The following is a 16,551-nucleotide window of genomic DNA, read 5'->3' as shown; positions in this document are numbered from 1 at the left end:
AGGAAGGAAGGAAGGAAGGAAGGAAGGAAGGAAGGAAGGAAGGAAGGAAGGAAGGAAGGAAGGAAGACAACACACCAAATCAATTATTCATTAGTTAACTGAGACTTCTAGTATCAAATTGGTTTCCATTGTGATCTAAGCCAGGGATCTGCAAACTACAGCCTGTATGTCAAATCCAACCTGTCACCTATTTTTGTACAGCCCACAGGTAAGAATGGTTTTCACAAAATACTTTTTCAAAAAACAAGAATATTTGTTGTTTATTTGATGATAGGGAACACTGACTCATAATCTCAATTAGGCAATTTTTAAAAGTCTCAACAAAGCTCTTGAGGCTTGAGAGCAGTAAACTAGCATCCATTATATGAGTCAACTTTGATTTAAGTCCAAGTGTCAACAGCTACAAATTTATTTCTTTTTATACACAAAAGACCTCTGATGAGCTGCCTTATTGCCCAGACATTGACTTCAGCTTCCTAAATGTATAAAAGTGATTATTTACACAGATTATAACTAAGATCCTTCTAAAACATAAAAATACATTATCCAAGGAAATAATGTGTGTAGAATAACTGAATAATATTACCGACAAGGTACATCAACAGGGAAACAAAGAAGGACAAGAAACGAAAACACTAACAGATAACAAGATAGGTCATACTACTTCTGGTACACATTTTCTTTTCTTTTTTTCTTTCTTTTTCTTTTTCTTTTTTTTTTTTTGAGATGGAGTTTTGCTCTGTCACCCGGGCTGGAGTGCAGCAGCGCGATCTCGGCTCACTGCAAGCTCCGCCGCCCGGGTTCTTGCCATTCTCCTGGCTCAGTAGCTGAGGACTCCCAAGTAGCTGGGACTACAGGTACCCGCCACCACGCCCAGCTAATTTTTTGTATTTTTTAGTAGAGAAAGGGTTTCACCATTTTAGCCAGGATGGTCTCGATCTCCTGACCTCGTGATCTGCCCACCTTGGCCTCCCAAAGCGCTGGGATTTCAACAATTGAGCAGTGATCAGTCACAGAACTTAAGGTAAAGCAATATCAGTCTGGGAATGAATCAGAAAGTCAGACATAAAAAATAAAAATCAGCTGGGTGCGGTGGCTCACACCTGTAACCCTAACACTTTGGGAGGCTGAGGTGGGTGGATCACCTGGGGTCAGGAGATCAAGACCAGTTTGGCCAACACGGTGAAACCCCACCTCTACTAAAATACAAAAATTAGCTGGGCATGATGCCGGGTGCCTGTAATCCCAGTTACTTGGGATGCTGAGATGGGAGAATCACCTGAACCCAGGAGACTGAGATCGCATCACCGCACTCCAGCGTGGGCAGTTGAGTGAGGCTCCGTCTCAAAAATGAAAATAAAAACAAAAATAAAAATAAACTAAAATAAAGAAGTCAGTCCTTCTCACTAGCATAAAAAACTGAGTTTGTCTGAATAGGAATCAGTATTACAATAGAAAGCTAATGAAACTTTCTCAACTAAAACTTCTCATTCTAGCTTTGGAACAGACATGTTCTGAGAATCTTAAAGAGGGGAACACATGCTAAAGCTTTTCAAGGACAGTTAATCGCCAGTTAATCACCTGAATAGATGGGAACTCTGTTTAAAACTCAAATAGTATGGGAAGAACAAAGAGAAAAGGAGGCCAGAGTAATAAATACTACCCATAGTAATGCTTATGAAACAGTATATTAGAAAGAAGATGTGGTTATTCCTTGGTTCCTCATGAGGGAAAAAAAATCCTAAGTAACTCAGACTAGTAAGTAAATCAAAACATGTGTCCATGGATTGGTTACACTCAGTCAATTCTCTGGAAGGTCAAGAGTAAAAATGTCCAAAAGACTGTTCAGGCAGCAGAAATATGTGATTGATACACATCAAGAATCGAGGTATAGTTTAAAAAAAATAATAAACTGTAAAGAGATCAACATCCATCCCCCATAAATGCTTGCTCAAATCAAGTGAAGATGACGCAAACTAACTTTAGTACTCAGCTAACAGATTGACACATACATATGTGCACTCACACACAACTCAGCTAAGTAAACCAAGAAGGAAAAGGGAAAAGAAAATGAAGTAAAGATAATTGACATAAATTGGAGCAGGTTTCCAACTTTTATTGAAAACTAGGAGAAATCCACCATGAAAGTCTCATAGGTCAGTTTCACAGGGTGAGAGAAAACAGTTGGCAGTACTGTCACATAAAATGTACTATTTAAAAAACAAGCAACAAAAAAGCCCACATGGCACACGGACTGGGGAGAGGAGAAGTACATCACTCCATAACCACACTGAGGCCCTACTGTAAGTGCCCTACCCAGTCAAGTTACAGTCTCTAACTGCAAAGTTAACTCTTAATATTTCTTAATAAAATAGTATCTTCTTAGAAGATTCTTTCTTAAAAGACACATAGCAATGTACTTTACTGTTAAGGCTGTTCAAGGTGTTCAAAACTTAAAATCAGATATGGTATTTTGTTATACTCATGACAAAATGTGATCAACTTTTTATTTAGCATAGTAATTGGGATCCATAGACCCCTGGAGTTCCCAAGACTTTTTAAGGGATCTGTGAGGTCAAAATTATTTTTATAGTATTACTAGGATATTACTTGCATTTTTCACTCCATTGGCATTTGCACCAATGTTACCACCAATGTTACAAAGCGATAGTGGGTAAAACTGCTCACACCTTAGTATTACGAATCAAGACCTGACGGTATTACTAGTAGTCATTGTATTTTTCACCACTATGGACTCAAAACAAACAAAAAAAATCCCTGAAGAATATCCTTGAATGAAGCAGAAAAAGTAATATTATGAAAATCTTAATGTTCAAATATGTATCTTTTTAATATGCTACGTAACAAAGTGCTAAGTAAACATAGAGCACTTCTGTTGCATACTAAAATAATGGTTGTCTCAAAAAACAGTACTGCAATTGTTTGAACTGCAAGTTACACTAGTCACTTTTTTCATGGAACAACGTTTATACTTCAGAGAAGAAACGACAATATAGTTATTCAGACTGGGGATTTGGCAGACATTTTCTTGCAAATGAATAAAATGAAACCGACTTTAAAGAATACATGGCCAGGTGCAGCGGCTCACACCTGCAATCCCAGCACTTTGGGAAGCTGAGGTGGGTGGATCACTTGAGGTCAGGAGTTGGAGACCAGGCTGGCCAACATGGTGAAACTCTGTCTCTACTAAAAATATAAAAATTACCCGGGTGTGGTGACATGCACCCGTAATCCCAGCTACCTGGGAGGTTGGGGCAGGAGAATTGCTTGAACCCGGGAGATGGAGGTTACAGTGAGCCAAGATAGGACCACTGCACTCCAACCTGGGTGACAAAGAGAGTTGGATTTCCAAAAAAAAAAAGCATTAGTAAGTAATACAAAATTTCCATTTTAATATCTGATACAGTTAATATTGATAACTATAACATAAACAAAAGCTCGTTGAGACCATCAATAAATTAAGATTGTAACAAGGCCCTAAGACCAAAATGTTTGAGACCTTAGCCCACAGTATCGGTCATATTTTAACACAACCTAAATCTTTAGTTTGGTTTCTGTTGTGTTCATGTTGGAATACATATTATTCAATACATTTATACTTAATAAACAAAAAAGGTACTTAAGAGCCATACACACGTGAACAAGAGCCATACACACGTGAACCCGGGAAGCAGAGCTTGCAGTGAGCCAAGATTGCACCACTGCACTCCAGCCTGGGCGACAGAGCGAGAATCTGTCTCAAAAAATAATAATAATAATAAAATAAAAAGCCATAAACATCAGCGTACCAAAGTTCTAGTTTTGATATAACACATGGTATCTACTAACTCCAAAACATATTAGAGAAATTAAAATTATAAATTTTCTGAGACTACACTTCTATAAATGGACTTCTATTTGTAAAGATTCAATCATTTTACTTAAATTTAGTTTTTCTATCCTGCATGTAACAAATGTTTTACTGAGTACTACACTACACACCTGCCACTGTTCTAGGCCCTCAACACTGTAACATTATAGAAATCCACCGTGCGCAGTGACTCACACCTGTAATCCCAGCACTTTGGGAGGCAAAGGTGGGCGGATCACGAGGTCAAGAGATAGAGACCATCCTGGTTAATACGGTGAAACCCCACCTCTACTAAAAACACAAAAAAATTAGCAGGACACGGTGGCGGGCGCCTGTAGTCCCAGCTACTCTGGAGGCTGAGGTAGAAGAATGGCGCGAACCCGGGAGGCGGAGCTTGCAGTGAGCTGAGATCGCGCCTGCATTCCAGCCTGAGCCACAGAGCCAGACTCTGTCCCTAATATAAAGAAACAATAAATACTGTGAAGAGTAGGCTTCATAGCCAAACTCACTCCATTTGCTACCAAACTTGACTAGGAGAAGGTGTAGAGGAGTGTGGAAGCTGCTACCGCAACACACTGTCTTTCCTTCTGGTGGGATTCAGCATGTTTTTGTGTGTTTTGCCTAGACTCATCACTAGTATTGTAGAAGGTGTCAAAGGGTTGCAATCCCTTTCCTTCTAACCAAAACTGGAAACTAGTCTCTCTCTTGCAGCATTTAATTCCCAAGAAAACACATTCCAGACTCCAAACATGGGGTAGCATTCTTTACCACATACATAGCAACAAAGAATGCAGTGCTTTGGTACTGGAGAATTGATTTATTATATACTCAACTTGTTTGCTACATAAGGAATTAAGGGAGCAGGGCTAGCTGGGCAAAAAATCTGAAATTCTTTATAGCCAGATTTCCAAGTTATACCTGGTACAATTTCCATATCCGTCCCTGTGTACCTTGAGGACACGTAAGAACAGAGGAGATGTAGGGAGTGAAAGAGCTAGAGAATAGAGAGGCACGTGTGTTTAATAATACCAAGAAACTAGTTTACACTTACACTGCTATTCCTGACCATATCAATAATTGCTGTGTATATATTAGAAGATACTCAAGCATAAGATGATAGGGCTTTTCTTCTTTCCAAAATCATTGCATATGAGCCATGATCAACCTCTTTGCCAAGAAGAGGCCTAAGCCTAGGGGAAAACATGACTAAGCACAGCTCTCCCCTATGCTTCTACCAACCCTTTCCCTAGATCAACCTTTTCCTGACCAACCACCTCAAAATTTAGCACTATTTCACTAATTAAACTCTCTGCCTTGACAACTTCCTCATCCCCACCTTCTCCCAAGCCCGAAATCTGATCCCCCACATTCTAACATCAACGGAGCCCACTGCCCTCTTCGAACAGACTTATATTCCAAGTTTTCTACACTACCTCCCAACCCTCACCGCCACCAAGTATATTTCATTCCTTAAAGCCAGTTAGGTGACAGGCTGAACCTAATATAACAAAATGTTAATGAATAATAGCTTAATGTTTTGCTTTCCAAGGAACTTACTTATATCACAATAAAGACATAAATACATTTTAACTCAATCTTTCTCAAACTTGAGTAATAGTAAGTACCTTAATATTTTTAAAACGTGAAGGTGAACACTGTACACAACACAGTTTAGGAATTTGTGGTTTATCCAACTAAATATATTCTGATAACCTGTACAAAATGTAACAATGTAAGAGAAACAGGCCCAAAGACCACAAAGTACTCTCAAAATCCACGTCCTTCTGCATCAGTTTCCCAGAGCTACTGTGATAGCTACAACAAACTGGGCCACTTAAAATTACAACAGAAACTAATTGTCTCATAGTTCTATGGCTAGAAGCCCGAAGTGAACTGTGTTGGCAGTGCTACGATCCCTCCAACGTCTCTAAAAGAGAGTCATTCTATCCATCTTCCAGCTTCTGTAGCACCCAGCATTCCTTGGCTTGTAGCAGCAAAATTCCGGTCTCTGCCTCCATCTTCACATGGCCAACTTGCTTTGTGTCTGAGTCTTTACATGGCATTCTCCTCTTTGTGTGTTGTCTGTGTCCAAATTTCCCTCTTTTTATAAAAACACCAGTCATACTGGAATAGGGCCTATGCTAATAACATCATCTTAACGTGATTTACAAAGATCTTATTTCCATTCCAAATAAGTCACATTCACAGGTACTAGGAGTTGGCACCTCAACATATCTTTGTGGGGAAACAATTCATAATATCTACTAGCTTTTGAAACTTCCCCACTCATCAACTATAAAACTTAGTGTTGTGTGGTTCAATACAGATTTCCAGCTTAGAACTAACTCAAGTTATCTTTTTCAGGCTGAAAAAGATAACAGATTTGAAGGTATGTTTCTCAATCTAAACAGACAGACCCCTCCTCCTGCATCTACTTAGCAGCTAGACTACTCATTTATGCAATAAAGGTTAAAAAAATAGGCTAACCTCAAGCTCATTTCTTCCTGCCTTGGCTGCCAAACTTCTATTTAAAGGTGCTTTCTAGCAAAGTTCTAAATTAGCGTGACAATAAAGTACCATAAACTAAGAGGCTTAGAACAGAAATTTATTGTCTTATAGAAGTCCAAAATCAAGGTGTTCGCAGGGCCACATCCCCTCTGAAGGTGCTAAGGAGGGGTCTGTTCCAGTCCTCTCTCCTAGCTTCCTTGGTGTCTTAGTACACTGGGGCTACTGAAAAACAAAACAAAACACCTCAGATGGAAGTTTTTCTCACAGTTCTGGAGGCTGTGAAGCCCAAGATCAAGGTGCCAGCAGATATAGTGCCTAGTGAAGGCTCTCTGCTTCACAGATGGTGCCTTCTGGCTGTGTCCTCCTCATACTGTGTAAGGAGCCTGGGGGTTCCCTTCAACTTCTTTTATAAGGTCACAATTCTATTCATTGACGGTAAAGCCCTTATGTCTTAATTACTTCCAAAAAAGCCCCACCTCTTAATACCACTGCAATCGAGATCAGGTTTCAACATAAATTCTGGAGGGACAAATTCAGACCATAGAGCTTGGCTTGTAGATGCATCACTCTAGTCACTTCGCCATGTTCTCCCTGTGTCTTCATACTATTTTCCCTCTGTATGTGCCCAAATTTTCTCTTTTTCATAAGGACTCCAATCATAAGGTATTATGATCTACCTAAATGATCCCATTTTAACTTGAGTATCTCTATAAGGACCCTATTTCCAAATAAGATTACATTCCGAGGTACTGGAGGTTAGGACTCCAACTTATGAATTTAGGGGGATACAATTCAATCTGTAATAGTTATACTAAGCTGAGAAAGCCTGGGATGACACATACAGATTCCATCATTTGCCCCTTCCATGCTGTAGAAGACAGGTATAGACAAGAGTAACAAAAGCCTTTTCCTCTTACCTCCAGTCATCTGTCTACCTTGGTTATCAGAGAATCCCCTTAAAACAAAAACAAAACTAACACTAATAACGGTAACTATGATGGCACTGACACATGGGAGCAACCAATTTTAGTGGCTGGAGGAGGCTGAAGGTATTACTGGTTCAGAATTCAAGCGCTCTTTTTCCCTGCAATAGAGTTATTCATCCCCCTCCTGGCAACATGGACCTCGGCTATGTGACATAATTTGGCCAGTGGAATTCCAGAAGATGTGATACACACTATATCCAATCAGAAGATTTAAGAGACATTACAAGTGTCTGCCAGCTCTCTTGCTCAGTGAGCATGTCCTGTATGGGGCCTGCTTCAACAGTTTGGCTCTCCAAATGAGCAGACAACTGGAAGACAGTCCCAGTCAACCCACCTTGTCTACATACAAAATGAATGACAAAGAACCTTCTAATACTGTAAAACAGTAAAACTGTCTACTAACAAAGAAAACAAACCTTACAAGAGTGCTTTCGCTGCACTCATCTCTAGGGAATATAATCTAAGGACAGAAAAGAACCACAAAGAAATTTTAAACTGCTTTTGTTAGTCTTATAATAATAGTTTTATTAGTATTATTAACTTGAAACTTTTTATAAATATAAAGCAGGTAAGAAATTATGTTAAATCCATCATAAAACAAAATTTTCAGAAAGGAAAAATACTTAACTTTTACTTTACATCTCACCTGAAAATTAGGGATTTTAGTGAGATGGAGTCCTTGAGAAAAGGGAAAAAAAACTTATATTCACATAATACAAATGAGGCTTTAAAACTCTGTACATTCTAAAATGTATCCAACACCTATTACAGCCACGTCTTTCTTTCCACAGTACCTATCACCTGTATTATTACAATAGCCTAAGAGTCTCCAAAGTTCTCCATTCTATGGTTCCAAAGTACCTATCTAGTCATACAATACCACCTTTAAATGCACTTTACTCTTCAAGTGAGTATATTGGTATCATTATAACATGTACCACAAACTTCCACTTTTTTGCTTTTAGTTGTTTCAACTGCACTTGTTGAAATTCGTCTATTCTTCTTCAAATATTGTATCTTTATGATACCTATTCAAATATCAACATTAAAGATGTCTGGCTACTTTCCTCCTGTATCCCTAAGTGCAGTTTTACTACTCTTCTCAAAACTGGACAACAGTAAAAAGATTATTAGACCAGAAGTCAGAACGCTGACATTTTCCTTTTAATGCTACTGGCTTTTGACATTAAGACATTATATCAAGTCATTTTAACTTCCCGGAGCCCCAGTTTCTTCAACTGTGAAAGAGAATAAAACCTAATCTACACACCTCACAGGTGGGAGTGCATGCAAAAGCCACTTATAACCTATTAAGTGTTAACATTATTATGATGTCACCTTTTAATATGCATATTTTTTCAACCACTACCAGATTATAAGCATTTAAAAAGCACTCTGTCATACTCTGGTTTCTCTTCGGAATGAATAAATCTTTTGCCTTTTTTAACAAAACAAAACAAATCAGCAGCCTGTATCTTATAAGGCACCTAAAACATTATTCAAATATATTTTTAAGCTTTCATAAATAATAAAACATAGCTCTCATGCTCCAGCATATAAAATATAATCCGGCTGAGTGCATGGTTCACACTCATCATTCCAGCACTTTGTGGGGCCGAGGCGGGAGGATCACTTGAGCTCTGGGCAACATAGGGAGACCCAGTATCTACCCAAAAAAAAAAAATTGGTTTTAATTAGTCAGGTACAGTAGCATGCACCTGAAGTTCCAGCTACTGGGGAGGATGATGTGGGAGGATCACATGGGCCCAGGAGTTTGAGGCTGCAGTGAGGTATGATTATACCACCATTGCACTACAGCTGAGGCGAAAGAGTGAGACCCCATCTCAAAAAAATAAAGTATAAGTCAAGCAGTAGTTACATACAATTTTTGCCTTGATTAAAATAAAACAATGTCAGCTGGGCATGGTGGCTCATGCCTATAATTGCAGCACTTTGGGAGGCCAAGGCAGGCGGATCACGAGGTCAGGAGATCGAGACCATCCTAGCTAACACAGTGAAATCCCGTCTCTCCTAAAAATACAAAACTAGCCAGGCATGGTGGCAAGTGCCTGTAGTCCCAGCTACTTGGGAGGCTGAGGCAGGAGAACTGCTTGAATTTGGGAGGCAGAGGTTGCAGTGAGCCAAGATCGTGCCACTGCACTCCAGCTTGGGCGACAGAGCGAGACTCCATCTCAAAAAAAAATAGGTAACTAAAAATAAAAAATAAAACAGTATCTACAAGTCTTCACACAGATATCTTTCCAGGAAAACTACAGTCAAATAAATATTTCTATCATAGATCCCTGATTTAGTTCATCTGAATCACAATTAGTTAACTGACAGGTGACAAGGGATGCTTTAAAATGGCTGATGAATACTTAAACTAAATAAAAAATTCCAAAAACCTTAATATTTATCTATGTGATGTAAAGTGTCTGTGTGATTATGACAGTGGTACTCTGTCCAACTCAACTAATTTATCCAGCATTCACAGCAGTTAAGCCTTGGTGCCTTAGTTTACCCTAAAATTACAAAGTTTGATACCATGGTTATTTCAGTGACATAAAGCCACAGATTTTTTATTTCTTTTTAAGACACAGGATCTCACTCTGTGGTCCAGGCTGGAGTGCAGTCATGCGATCAAAGCTCACTGCAACCTCAAACGCCTGGGCACAAGGGATTCCCCTGCCTCATACATCCAAATAGCTAGGACTACAGGCGTGTGCACCTTAATTACAAAAATAATGTTATAATTATTTTCTGTAGAGACAGGGTCATGCTGTGTTGCCCAGGCTTGTCTCAAGTTCCTGGTCTAGAGCAGTCATCCACCTGAGCCTTAATAAATGGTGGGATTACAGAGGTGAGCCACCATGCCTGGCCAGCAACAGATTTTTTTTAAAATGAATATGTAGGGCTGGGTGTGGTGGCTCACAGCTGTAATCCCAACACTTTTGGAAAGCTGAGGCGGGCATATCACCTGAGGTCAGGAGTTCGAGACCAGACTGGCCAATATGGTGAAACCCAGTCTCTATTAAAAATACAAAACTTAAGACAGATGTGGTGGTGTGCGCCTGTAATCCCAGCTACTCAGGAAGCTGAGGCAGGAGAATCGCTTGAACCCAGGAAGTGAAGGTTGCAGTGAGCCGAGATCACACCATTGCACTCCAGCTTGGGCAACAAGAGCGAAACTCCATCTCAAAAAAAAAAAAAAAAAGTGTTGATTTTCATTAAGCTGTTAGATTTTGTATTTTCCTGATCTTTTACAAATGCAAAATTAATTGACAGGCAACATTCATAAATTTTTTTTTTAAATGGAAGGTAAGGGGTTGTGATAGTTAAGACAAAGGTAAGGCAAGTTCTCCCTCTTTTTCCCTCCCACCTTCCTCCTCATGGGGCTTGGACACCTCTCTTCTGCCCTTGGACCTCAGAACTCCATATTCTCTGGTCTCGGGCCTGCAGGATTTACACCAGCAGCTCCCCAGGTGCTTAGGTCTTTGTCCTCAGACTGAGTGTTATAACACAGGCTTCCCTGGTTAGGAAGCATTCAGACGTAAGACTGAATCAGGCTTCCCCAGTTTTCTCCAAGCTTGTAGACAACCTAGGTTGCTCTTCTCAAACTCCAATTAGCACGTGAGTCAATTCCCACAGTAAATTCACACACACATTTTTTTCCACCTCTCTGAAGAACCTGGACTAATGCAGGGGTAAAAATGACACCTTGGTCCTATAACCTGTAATCATGAACTTACTGTAAGAACTGGAGAAAGGCTAGGCACGGTGGCTCACGCCTGTAATCCCAGCACTTTGGGAGGCAAAGGCTGGTGGATCATGAGGTCAGGAGATTGAGACCATCCTGGCTAACACGGTGAAACCCTGTCTCTACTAAAAATACAAAACATTGGCCAGGCATGGTGGTGGGCATGTGTGTTCCCAGCTACTCGGGAGGCTGAGGCAGGAGAATGGCATGAACTTGGGAGGTGGAGCTTGCAGTGAGCCAAGATCGCACCACTGCACTCCAGCCTGGGCAACAGAGCGAGACTCCGGCTCAAAAAAAAAAAAAAAAAGAAGTCCTTGAGTTGCCCTTGAAAACCACATAAACCTGTAATATCGTGTGAAAACAGAAAGCAAGAAAATTACCAAAAATTGCTAGGGACTTGTCAAAAGGATACAGGAGCCAACCTGAGTACTGATAAAGAAAACAACACAATAACCTAAAACATAAATATGCATAAATCCATGCATTCATAGTATAGGCTATTTTAATAGCAGTTATATCACACTGTTGGCTGATTATTTCTTGGGATGTTGGTATTTCACAAAAAAAAAAAAAAAAAGTTTTTGTATCCAGTATTATAGCTCCTTAGATCTCATCCACACTCTTCAACTTATTTGTAATTAACTTTTTAAATCTAAAAATAAGATTCTACAAATAATTTCTGTTACACATTTTAATCAGTTGTTGCTACAGTGCCTGATAAAATGGCAGTCATCATTGGTAAGAAATCCTCTGAAAGTTTAACTCTTAAAAATAATAGTCAAACATCAAGAAGAGGTAGCAGCAAAATAAAAACGTGTCACAAGTATTTGGGTCTATATAATCGATTAACATAAATATGGGTAGAAAAGGAAAATAATAAGAGTTAGACAAGAATGAGGACTAGTAATTAATGAGGGTAGCAAATCACTTTATGTGTTCATTTAAAAAAAAAAAAAAAAGCTCACCCTGTATGTGATGTTGCTGAGTTCCATAAAGACAAATATCAGGCAGCAAGATGTAACAGAAAGAGTCCTGGACTGAGTCAGGAGACCTTTGTTCTAGTCCAAGGCCTCAGTTTCCTCTTCTGTAAAATGGGGGTACTGAATTAGATAATATGAAAGGGCCCCTCTAGCTTTAACACTTGAGTGATCCTAAAGATGAATTTAGGAAGAATCAATCAAATGTAAGATGTTTGTTAACAGTAAGGTTTAACTGTTAACACTGGAAACAGCAGTAAGGAACAAGGTTGAAAATAATTTTCATAAGGACATAATTATGTCCTCAATAAAAAGGACATAAAATTTTAAATTGCAAAAAGCAACTGCTTTCTTTTAACTACTAGAAAGGTTTTTAGAATTTATCAGCCTCAGTACCATGATCAGGCTTAATCATTATCATCTAAGCTGAATTAGTAACGAGTAACCCAAATTATGGCCCGAAAAGACCTAATTCACCTTTGGCCAGGCTGCCCAAGTAAATCTAGAAAATAGCACACCTTTGAGCTAGTACTTACTTTAAGTGATAAAGTGCCCATAACTGTCCCAGATTAAATAACTGAACAAAGAATAAAATGACAAGAAAAATGATTAGAGTAAATTAAACTATTTAAATTTAACATGCAATAAAACAATAAGTATGCTTGTGATATCCTTCTGTGTTGATGAGCATATTTTCCCTACTCATAATATTTTTTTCTGGTTCTCTCAAAGTAGAATCTGGCTTCTCCTTCTGACAATAAAGCTAACTGAAAGGAAAAAAAAACTTTTTTTTAGTGACACACAGAAACATTTTTTAAAAAACAGTGTCTCCATGTTTAAGTTTTCTATACTGAAAGAAATCAAACACCTATCGGTAACAATAGGTGCTGGGTACCTCAAACTCTGTGGTTTTCTAACTAATTTCCTAAATATAATTAACTGCCTGGTTCTAGGAAATTCTCCAGGGTCTGACAAATTTAACAACTAGCTTAAAGTTCAAAGATCAACTGATGTTCTACTTTGTATTTCTTTATTCCTTTATACTTCATTGCTTATGTTGATGCTAAGATTCTTACTTGGCAGACTTAACACTTCAAGGATATGAGAACCAGTAAACATATCTCTACAATCAAGAAGCTCTTAAAAAATCTACTTTTAAAGGATGTAAAGATATGATGAAACATGCAATGGAAAAACCTTGTTTTTTAAAGTTTTTCTTAAATGCAAATTACCTAAAGTGATTATAAAATAACTTGGCATACATGCAAGTCCACTACTTAGTCATTTGAACATTTCACCTTGGCAATACACAGTACCTCCTAACACAACATTCAGAATCATTAATAAGATTTCTCTCTTGTTCTTGGCCAGTCTTAAGATGGATGTAGTATCAATGTGTTTCTGAGATAGAAATCTTTGAAGCAAAACTTTCATTTACATTAAATGTATTTTTCATTTTGATTTTGGTATTATGATGGCAAATAACAGAAATCGCAATCATATACAGATAACTCTTTAGGGTTCCATTTTGATCATGAGCTGTTTTCAGCAAATTTTATCCATCTACCTTACCTTGTCCATCATTTTTTTCAGAGAGACTTAAACATTCAGATATTTAATAACAGGTGGGTTGTGGTGCCTCACACCTTTAATACCAGCACTCTGGCAGGCTGAGAGAGAAGGATCACTTGAGCCCAGGAGTTCTACACCAGCCTGGGCAACATAACAAGACCTCATCTCTGTTACAATAGTATTATCTTTATTCAGTATAATTACAGTACTGTATAATATAGTATATATATTACTATGTATAATACATACAGTATTATACGTTATAGTCTTTAGTCAGTATTACACAGATGTAAATGAGCTCCTGCAAAAAATTAAGTCTAACTGAACTATTGTTTCTGTTTGGGTAACATATTCTCCTCTAGGAAGACATTGGTACTAAAATTAGAAGTTAAGGATAATTTGATGTTTAAATAACTAGCTGGTACACAGTGTGAAATCCACTCGATTGTTCATCACTAAATTTCTATCTAGAAGGCATAAACACACAATTGTAATTCTACCATCTCCAAAGTTAGCACACAACACAATTTTCTCAAAGACCAAAATGCCTCATTTAGATATCAGTAATATAGAATTCTTACAACAAAATGACTAGGGCTAGACGCAACATAGCAGTTTTACTTTGATAAAGTTATAATATATACAAATGGTGATTTAAACAAAAAAATTACTGCAATACATTTGGAGTGATAAAAAAAGACCAAAAATGAAGTCCAAATTTTTAGTTTCTAGAGAAATATCAAATCATTATAACATCAAGTAATTTCATGTTATGTTCTAAAATGAATTTAAAATTGAAGTGCTTCCAAAAAAAAAAAAACCAGAAAGTGAAATAAATTTAAAAATCTTATATCTTGTAATTACAAATTATATTTTAATATCAATATTTTACTTTTCTCTCATCCCCACTCACAATTTAATCTGATATATATATTTAAAAATTGAGGCTATTAGAATAACTTTCCTAACAGCAAATTAACAGCGGCCAGAAAATGAACCAGTATTTATAATACTTATGCATAACACTGGATGTTATAGTACTGAATTTTAATACGACTATACTTGTATCTCAAAACTTTATGAAAGAACCATAAAATCCTGTCACAGTGCTTTTTAATCCAACAACTTTTCTAAGATAGAGATTTTATATATATTGTATATATATGTATGTATGTGTGTATGTGTGTGTGTGTGTGTATTTTTTTTGAGACAGTCTCACTGTGTCATCCAAGCTGGAGGGCAGTGGCACGATCTCGGCTCACTGCAAGCTCCGCCTCCCAGGTTGACGCCATCCTCCTGCCTCAGCCTCCCAAGTAGCTGGGACTACAGGCGCCCGCCACCACACCAGCTAATTTTTTGTATTTTTAGTAGAGACGGGGTTTCACGGTGTTAGCCAGGATGGTCTCGATCTCCTGACCTCATGATCCATCTGTCTCGGCCTCCAAAGAGATTATATTTTAAAATAAATTCTAATCAATCCAATCTCGCTAATAATTCCACCATAAAAATCATACAGCATTTTTTTAAAAATAAATACAACACACTTAAAAAACTGTCCTAAGCCATACTCCACAAATGACTATTGGTCAATTAAGAGAGTGGAAACAAACTCTTAATAATTTCCTCCCGTGGCCGGGCGCGGGGGCTCATGCCTGTAATCCCAGTACTTCAGGAGACCGAGGTGGGTGGATCATGACGTCAAGAGATCAGACTATCCTGGCTAACATGGTGACACCCCATCTCTACTAAAAATACAAAAAATTAGCCAGGCGTGGTGGTGGGCACCTGTAGTCCCAGCCACTCGGGAGGCTGAGGCAGGAGAATGGCATGAACCTGGGAGGTGGAGACTGCAGTGAGCCAAGATTGTGCCACTGTACTCCAGCCTGGGCGATGACAGAGCAAGACTCCGTCTCTAAATAAATAAATAAAATAATTTCCTCCCATAGCATTTTCGAAAACGTGTTCGAAATTAGCAATTCCATGAATTCCATCTCCCATTAATCACTTGAATCTGAGCATAGTCTAATTGCGTATCCATCCCCTCCAAATGTAGGTATTAGAAATGACCTTAGCCTTTGCTACATCATTTTGAAATGATCAAGTTAGTATATGTGTTTTGTCTTGTGCTTTTATTTACTCATATTTCTCTATCTTTCTGCATCATAAGCAGGTCAGAGCTTAATGCACCAGCAGAAAAATGTTACCGATGAGCTCTTCAAACTATTTTCAAATTTAAAGAAATGAATTTTGATGAATGCCATTAAAAAAACAACAACAACATATTAACAGGAACCTGACTTCGAGAAATACCATCCACTGGTCTCCATTTTTTCTTAACATTTTACTATGAAAATTTTCAAACATACAGAAAAAAATGAAAACAATATCCACATAGCTACCACCTACAATTTAAAATTAACATTTCCTCATATTTGTTTTAATACATCTATTCAAAGAACTTGCAGTCATCAGTATACTTCGATAAATACTGCAACTTGCCCATCAAGTAATGTTTTTTCTTTATTTTTAATTTTTTTTTTTAAAGGAAAAACTTGGCCGAGCACAGTGGCTCATGCCTGTAATCCCAGCACTTTGGGAAGCTGAGGCAGGCGGATCACGAGGTCAGGAGTTCGAGACCAATCTGGTCAACATGGTGAAACCCCATCTTTACTAAAAATACAAAAATTAGCTGGGCATAGTGGTGGGCACCTGTAATCCCAGCTACTCGGGAGGCTGAGGCAGGAGAATCATTTGAACCCGGGAAGTGGAGGTTGCAGTGAACTGAGACTGCCCCATTGCACTCCAGCCTGGGTGACAGGGCGAGACTCCATCTCAAAAAAAAAAAGGGGGGGGGGGGGGGGGGGGGGCGAAAGGAATGGA

The 16,551-nt window shown here is 38.4% G+C and overlaps 1 protein-coding gene across 6 annotated transcripts in view; it reads right to left on the bottom strand.

The window, feature by feature from the left end:
• The window catches only part of TBL1XR1 (transducin beta like 1 X-linked receptor 1), a 187,980-nt gene that overhangs the window by 51,312 nt on the left and 120,117 nt on the right, over window positions 1-16,551 (bottom strand). Inside the window, exon 3 of one of the 6 annotated variants that reach the window (XM_025375091.1) lies at window positions 12,088-12,206. The exons of the other annotated variants lie outside the window; for them this stretch is intronic. The gene's annotated coding sequence lies outside the window, so the exon portion shown is untranslated. The remainder of the gene's footprint in view (window positions 1-12,087; window positions 12,207-16,551) is intronic. 6 annotated transcript variants of the gene reach the window in all.

Source organism: Theropithecus gelada, chromosome 2 (genome assembly GCF_003255815.1).
Source record: "Theropithecus gelada isolate Dixy chromosome 2, Tgel_1.0, whole genome shotgun sequence".
NCBI lineage: Eukaryota > Metazoa > Chordata > Mammalia > Primates > Cercopithecidae > Theropithecus > Theropithecus gelada.
The sequence above is the reverse complement of the archived record's forward strand: the minus strand, read 5'-3'. Positions and strand labels throughout refer to the sequence as shown.